Source organism: Cnephaeus nilssonii (genome assembly GCF_951640355.1).
Source record: "Cnephaeus nilssonii genome assembly, chromosome: 8".
Taxonomy (NCBI): domain Eukaryota; kingdom Metazoa; phylum Chordata; class Mammalia; order Chiroptera; family Vespertilionidae; genus Cnephaeus; species Cnephaeus nilssonii.
The window spans coordinates 93,609,858-93,618,142 of record NC_137079.1 but is presented as its reverse complement, the minus strand read 5'-3'; the positions used below and the strand labels follow the sequence as shown (position 1 = coordinate 93,618,142).

The 8,285-nt window shown below is 38.4% G+C and overlaps 1 protein-coding gene across 1 annotated transcript in view; it reads left to right on the top strand.

Moving 5' to 3' along the window:
- The first annotated feature begins 832 nt into the window (after nucleotides 1–832).
- Nucleotides 833–8,285, top strand: part of LCP1 (lymphocyte cytosolic protein 1) — a 65,563-nt gene continuing 58,110 nt past the window's right edge. Inside the window, exon 1 of the mRNA XM_079779078.1 lies at nucleotides 833–963. The gene's annotated coding sequence lies outside the window, so the exon portion shown is untranslated. The remainder of the gene's footprint in view (nucleotides 964–8,285) is intronic.

Below are 8,285 nucleotides of genomic sequence, written 5' to 3'. Positions count from 1 at the left end.
AGCAAAACCAGACAAATGACTCCGTGGCTGCCTCAGGACCAGCTGCATTGACTAATGACCCCCTGCCCTGGTACCTACGGACCAATCAGTGGACACCACAACCCTGAAAAAGCACACCTGGAAAGCAGATGAATATTCTATTAAGACCCTCCTTTGAGGCCTCCCCTAAGGTTCCCACCTGCAAGAGAGAGAGAAATACACTCAGGACAAAGGACCCAGAGCGTGCTCTCCCTCCAAGGAGCACACCTGTGCCATTCCCCACAGGCATGTAACCCCCAGCCTCTAAAGGACCCCATGAGACTTGCAATCAGGGGAGCGATGGGCAGTGGCAGCTCGTCCTGTGCTAACCCCCGAACCTGTTTTCAAGGCCCCCTTTTCTCTGACTTGTCTCTTTGACTGGCCTGCTCCTCATTTGGAGTGTATCTTCAATAAGCCCCACTTTGCTTTACTTTCATTTTCGTTGACCTTAAAATCTTTTCTGAGTTGATAAGAAGAACCAAGGTCCTAGCTAGTAACCCCAATTGGTAACACTGGGCTTTGCATTTTCAACTGGGATCAGAGAAAGAAGGCAAGGCAGCAGGCTGACGTTGCTTGTTATCTGAAATCAGACAGGTTTCAGACAGGTTTAAGTAGCCCAGAACCTAACAAACAGATAGGGGAGAAAAGAAAAAAAGGAAGGAAAGAGGAAAATGCTTATAAAGAGGAAGTGGTAAGAGGCTTCTAAATTTCAGTGTGACCTGTGGTTCTGTTAGGTGATTTTTGTGGGGGAGGAGACACGAAAAATGTTAAGTAAAATGTCCTTATAAAGACAAAATCTATTTCTTTCTTGGCTGATGATTTGTCATTTTAGTCACTTCCTGCCTTGTGACCACACACTCAGGGTTGACAAAGTTCTTCTGCAAATCAGAAAGAAGGGAGTTTCTGGTCACACGCCAGTACCATTGAGGACCGTTTTTCTACAAGGTAAATTTTCTTTATGCCTTTTTGTCATTTCTAAGTGCTTGTGATGCTTTGCTTGTTGGGTGGCTCTGTTTTTGTGGATTTGGATTTTGCTTTCAAAGGACTAGAGATCTGGACACCTGTCAGCCAAGCCCTTTGTGAGCCCTGCCACCATTAAACTGCTCAGCAATGCTGCAGCCACATCATGTGGCTGACTAGAGTGGACCCCTCAGCTCTCTGGGTGGCTTCTCCAGTTATGCACTGTTATGACCCCCCAAAAACTATGATTTTTTTCTCTTTTTAAAACCAAATCATGTTCTGATTTATTTCTATTGCTTTATTTCAGGGAGGCTATTTACTGTGATTTCATCTGCTTTAAAAAAGTTTTCAGGAAAGTGCATATTGATCATTTAGATTGTGCCTAATGGTGGTGGTTTAATTTTTGCTACTGTGGTCCTGCTTTTTCTAAAAAAAAAAACTTCTTTACAATATTTTAGTGGATATATTAACATCTTGAATCACATGTTAATATGTTACTGGTTATTTGAGTGATTTTGATGCCAACAGTTTTTTAATGAGTGTGCTTAATAACCACATGGAGTTAGAGACCACCTCTTATCCATTTATTCTCTAAAAATAAAAATAATTTATGTTGCCTAATTGTACTTTTTCATAGATTTGTCTGAACTATTCATTATGCTTATGACCAGACAAATGACTGTTAAATTTTGGATGAAATGTTTCTGTCTACAATAGAAATTCTTATAAAATTGACATGGGGTATTTATTGAAACACAGACTTTGGATCTTGTAATATCAGCCTTTATTTATTTATCATTATCCAACAATATTAAGAACCATTGACAGATGATAAACATAAAAGCCATTCAGACTGGAAATGGATTCATTTTTCAGCATAATTAGCAAAACTAAATTTTTCTTAATCAAGTATAGCAACTTGTGTTCTATAATTACTCCATCAGGATAACTTAAAAAAAGAAAACACAAAAAAACATCATTAAACAAAGGTGGTTTATCCACACATTTTGATTTTAACTTTATACAAATCTATCATAATTGATTTCTATTGAATAAACTTGTTTAAAGAATATTTGCACAGGCAATTTTGAATGAAATTAACTATTTACCTATAAATGTGAATTTCTGAACATTGCAAAATGTGACCATTAATATTGTTTGACACATCTCACCTGAAAAAAAAAATGTGTAATTAAGAGAGGCAGACTTGAACCCCCAAAAAGAATAAATAAAAAAATGTTATGTGTTACTTTAAGTAAAAATATTAATGAGAATAAAATAAATTAAGATGTAAAGGTATGTCAGCATTTTCCTTACATTGGAGACAATAAAATGGAATGTGAAAAAGTTAATTTAAAGTAGCAAAAAGTCTCTTGATTTAAATCAAGTTTAGCTTGTTAAAGCACCGACATGCTATGTTATAAAATACTCATTACTCTTCATTCTAGCTCACTGCCAGTAACATAGAGAAGAAACTTCTGGTTCTTGCCCTTTGAGCAAGCACTGCTGTGGTGGGATGGAGTTGTGCTGAGGGGACGTTTCATTAGCAACCTCAGGCATGCTCTTCTTTGTCACATTTTAAATTTTGTCTTTTTCACAAATTATGCCTTGAAATAGTTGGTAATTTGGGGAACAATTTCAGTGTTTTAACATCATTTGTAATTTGTTTTCTGAATCCTTTGGGGAAGGGGAGGCTAACAAGTAAAGTCCCATTCAAATATATCTATTTACATGGGAGAGAGTGGGACAAGTAATAACAACACTTAACACCGATAATTACTTACCGTGTGCAGCACTCTTCATGCATTTCATCACTTAATCCTCCGTACAGATGATGAGTGGGCTGAGATCATAAAGAAACTGGCCCAAGATTACTGAGCAGGTGGAGGGGGCAAGGGGCTGTTAGTGGCCAGGGTTTCCAGCCTCATGCTACCTCTCTATAAGCATGTGTGTCTATTCCAGATTCTCTCTTCCACGCCAGCATATTTTTTTCCACCAGATATAGATAATTAAAGACTTTTATTTCTGAAACTGACTGGAGAGATCTGGGCACTCAATTTTAAGAGGCTGGAAAGGAAGGGAAACAGAGGGACTGAGAAAGAAAGAGAGAAAGGGAGAGAGGAAAGAAGGGGGAGAGAGAGCGAGAGAGAGAAATTATTGCAGTAAACCCAGAAACATTTCTAATTTTATAATAAGAGATATCATTGCAGGTTTCATATAATAATAAAATAAAGTATTTTTTAATTAATGCGTAATTTTACTAAAGAATTGTGTGCCTTCACAAACTTGCCTCAACCACTTCCCCAGTCTTATTTCTTGTCACTTCCTTCTGCTCGCTGATCCCCCACCCGCCTCACTTACTCACGTTCTGGGTGCACAAGACCACAAGCCTCCAGAAAGTTCTATGCTATTTCACTTCTTTTTTTTCTCCAACTATTTCTTCAGTTGCTTTTGCCTTTATTTGCAAAACTTCTGGTTATTTTTCAAGGCTCACATCAAGAAGCATGCCCTTTGAATTTTTCCTACTGGACCCCACTCCCTTTCTTTCACAAAGTTTCTTCTGTGTGTGTTTACTTAATGCTTTGATCATGGAGTAAGTATAGCAGCAAGAGTATTGTTTTCGTTTCAAGTCCTTATTTCCTGACAACCTGAACTCCTTCTCTATTCCTCCTAACACACAGTAGTTGCTAATGATATTTATTGAATTGCAGTTCGTCACAAGTATTTTTTCTCCATTCCTTAGATATTCCTCGGAGCTTTTTCTTTGATTTCACTTATTAACTTAATATTTACTGAGTTTCTCCAGTGATTACTATGAAAGGAGATACAGTAATAATATAATATTTTGCATTCTACCTTGCTTCCTTCTTGCCAAAACACTATTCTTTATTTTGGCCTCAAAGCACTAAACAGACATTGACTTCAAGGAATTTAAGAAATTGTTCGATGACCGTTGAAAACAAGTAAAATTATAACCTCATTATCTTAGTCTAAATATATTCATTGCGCTAAAACTTAGCTACACTTACCAAACTATGTACTTGATAATGAGCTTCTTTGATGACAAAGAGCAAAGGACTGTAACTTTTACTCAGTCATTTTAGATTATCCTCAGAAAATTCTCAAGTCAATTTCTTTTTATTTCTTAAAGAGAAGCCCCTCTATGTGTATAGGAGATATAGCAAACAAATTTTAAAATCAGGTTAGGTCAAATAAATTAATAAATTTTCTTATAAGCTTACTAGCAGCCCGTTTGCACGAAGATTCGTGCAATAGACCTTCATTCACCTGGCTGCCTGCACCAGTTTTCTGCCGGCACCGGGGACCCTGGCCTTGGCTGTGGCCACCGCCTTCTGCCTTCTTTCAGGGTCGGGGCTTGGCCCCGGGCGGCGGCCTTGGCTCGGCCGCACCCAGCCTCCCTGCTATGGATCATAGGAGCCGACCCCCTGGTCGTTGCCTGTGATCCGTGCAGGCTCCCTGCTGGTGCCCAAGGCCGGGAAAGCCTCCGCCCAAGGCTTTCCCGGCCTTGGGCTCCGCCACACCCCAACGTCCCTGCAACAGTTTCCTGGTGGGCGTGGTTGGTGGGGCGTGGTTGGTGGGCGTGGCTTCTGGGTATAGCGAAGGTGCGGTCAATTTGCATATTACTCTATTATTAGGTAGGATAGTTATGAAGTAAAAATTTTTTGAAGTAAGATTATAAAAGCATTGGACTTTATGACTAATAGCAGATTTTATAGCAGCGTGACATTTACATTAATCTAATGGTCTTCCTAGTATTCTTTTGTGTGCTAGTTTCTCTACCCACAGATTATCAGCTAATGAAATGACACTATTCCATCTGCATGTTGAACCCTGCAGAAATAAAAATTAGAATTAGAGTTCACCAAAATGTAAAACTAATGAGTATTGGCAGAATTCAAGACGTTCAAGTTTCCCCATTTTGGTAGATGGCAGTGTACTTCTCAAATAAAAGTGTTGCAGTTTCACATGGTTTTCATTTTGAAGTTCTAAAAAGTTACGACCTGATCAGATGCTCATCTTTCGGAGCATCTCCATACAGCTGCTGTAACTGCTGGCACCCAGATGGCATCTCCAGATTGCTTCCCTCAGTTCCCTCCTGATTCAACTTCCTTACACTGTGCTATTGACAGTTCCTCTTGTTTGGGTTTGTCAACTTCAGTCATTACATAGTCTTCCCTGTAATTTCATAATCACTTCATCTTGTAAGATACCACAAACAGCAGAGGTGGGAAAAAGACTTTCAATTTATCAGCTTAAAAACAATAGCTAATACTTATGTACTACTACTCACTTTGAATTGAGTATTTTGTGAGCATTTTTACTATATTAATGCATGTAGTCATCACAACAACGCAAGATTAGTTAATTCATTCAAATATGTATTTGATTAATTTTCTACAGCTGAATCAGTTTTGTATTAACTGCTGAATTGCAGGGGAAACCTCCTGGAGTAAACAGGCAGCAGACCATGGCACTAATTACACTTAAACCCTCGAGCTGAACTTAAATAATCATAATTTGTCCCAAATAAATGCATCTGTATTATAATTGTTTTTATTAAACAGTCTATTATTTATCATTATCATCATCATCATTTATTTAGCCCCTCTGTGCACTTGACTGAGTATTGGGTTTTTGCCAATTTATTGACCTTTGCCTGAGTCACAAAACATGATCTCAAAAACTTTATTAGAGTCTTGGAAGATTAGAATACTTTTAGTAAAGTAGCACATTTTCTAATTGTTGACTGATAGACAGGAATAAGTTAAACAATTTAGTATTTAGACACAAATACACATGTCTATAATCCTATATAATAAAAGCATAATATGCTAAGTGTCCAGTCATCCAGTCAGCCATTCAACCAATCAAAGTGTAATATGCTAATGATATGCTAAGGCCACTCAACCGCTCGCTATGACATGCACTGACCACCAGGGGGCAGACGCTCTGACAGATAGGTTAGCTTGCTGCTGGGTTCCAGCCGATCAGGACTGAGTGAGACAGGCTAGACATGCCCTGGAGCCCTCCCACAGTCTCTCCCCATAGGCCAATCTCTTGCATCCCACCCCAGCCCCAATCATGCACTGGTGGGGTTTCTCGTCCTGGCCTGTGCCCTCTCACAACCCGGGCTGAGTGCACTGGGCCTCTAGTTATATAATAATGGCCAAATACAAGTATTCTAAAAACTGCAAAAGAATGAAAAATTGTTTTAATTGTGAGTTGAGGAATAGAGGCAAAATGTACCCACTTACTGAGTTAAAATACGTTTTGCTCAACTTCAGTCCTGCCTGCATCATCCCCACTTGCAAGTAAGTTCTAAGGAGGCTTGTTTCTCAAATATGGTTGGTTATTTTTTCTGGTGGAAAGAAAAGCTAACATTTGGAATTAAGGAACTAGCAAAGCCACTGTTCTCTGGTTGCAGCATTGATTATTATTTTAGTCCAGTTCCAGTTACATGGATGGATGGATGGATGGATGGATGGATGGATGGTCTCTCTCTCTCTCTCTCTCTCTCTCTCTCTCTCTCTCTCACACACACACACACACACACACACACACACACACACACCTTGACTGGCTGAGCTAAAATGAAAAAGAGATTATGTTCTCCACAGGCAGAAAAGCCAAAACACCAAATTCAGCTGGCAAATTAATTATGCATGTGAATTGCTACTCACAGATAATTTCTTTTCTTTTTTTCTCTGGTTGCACTTTCTTGAGGGAAGTGAATTAATGGAACAATTGCTTTGCACTTAATAATACCCTACATTTTTATCCCTGTCTTGTAGTTATCACTAAAATTTATCCAAACTGTGTATCCAAATGTATGAAGAGGTACACAAATGTATTTGTATAAAATTTGCATCTTCTTCCTTTTGGCATAGGCAATATTTAGAATTAGAACTACATCTTTGTTAGCCTGGGGTGTAGCATTTTAAAATGTGGATCCTTGGCACCTCCTTGGCATTACCAGCTCACATTTCCTTCACCAGGAGGGCCAGATTAAAAAGAGTGGAATAGACATTCATTATAGGAAAAGCTATGTAATAGGGCAAAGTGAAAGTAAGAAAAAATGAGAAACAAGTAGGCAGTGTTATATTATTGAGTCTCGTTTCGTCATCTAAAAAATGTGAAATGAACTTTCCCTGTCATTTCCAATGCTATATAAACATTTAAAAATTTCCCCCTTTGAATAGGTGGAATATTATAGGCAACCTTGGGGAGTTTTTCAGATTTTTTTCTTCCCTCAGTGTCTTTCAAGTTGAGATTTTTCATCAAAATATTCCTGATTCTCTGTTTCTTTCTTGTGATAACAGAAAAAGGCAATTGTAACACAATCTATTGGGTGATCATATACAAGGGTAGGCAAAAGTAGGTTTATAGTTGTTAGTACTCAAAACACAATTTATTCTTGTATTCTTATTTATTAATTATTGTATTATTTATTTGTATTAAAGCAGTAAACCTACTTTTTCCCACCCCTGTATAATGTATATAATATATAATGTATGTAATATATGTAGTCAGTTTTTTAAAGTATATTTTTATTGATTTCAGAGTGGAAAGGAGAGGGGGAGAGATAGAAACATCAATGATGAAAAAGTATCATCCATCAGCTGCCTCCTACACACCCCTTACTAGGGATTGAGCCCCCAACCTGGGCATTGAGCCCCCAAACTGGGCATATGCCCTGACCAGGAACTGAACCGTGACCTCCTGGTTCATAGGTCAATGCTCAACCACTGAGCCATACCAGCCAGGCATAATGTCAGTTTTCTTAAAGCTGTGAGTCTGAGTGTGTGTCTGCAATTTCTGTTCATAAAACAAACAGATATGGTATAAAGAAGAGACCAAATTTGGAAGCAAATTTGGATTCATGCTTTAGCCTTTTACTATATGGGGAGTCTGAGCAAATGTCTTAAGCCTTTGGAAGCTCAGTTTCCTCTATAAAATAAGGGAAAGTCCTATATATTTCCCAGGTCTGTACTTGGTTTAATTTTCCCCTTCCCTTGATTTCATTACCCCATTTTATCAATCTATGTGTATATTTCACTCTTCTACACTCGCCATCACTGCTGACTCATTGAGTCCTTGCTATTTGCTAAGCATTTAGTATATATTAGTCTTATATTACCATATAAAAGCTGCATAAGGTTGGTGTTATAATTGTCTTATAACAGATGACCAAACTGAGGTTCGGGGAGGGTCAAGTCCAATGTAAGTGCCAGAGCCAAGATTTACACCTTGTCTTTTCCCATTATATAGTCAGTTTCTTAAAGGTG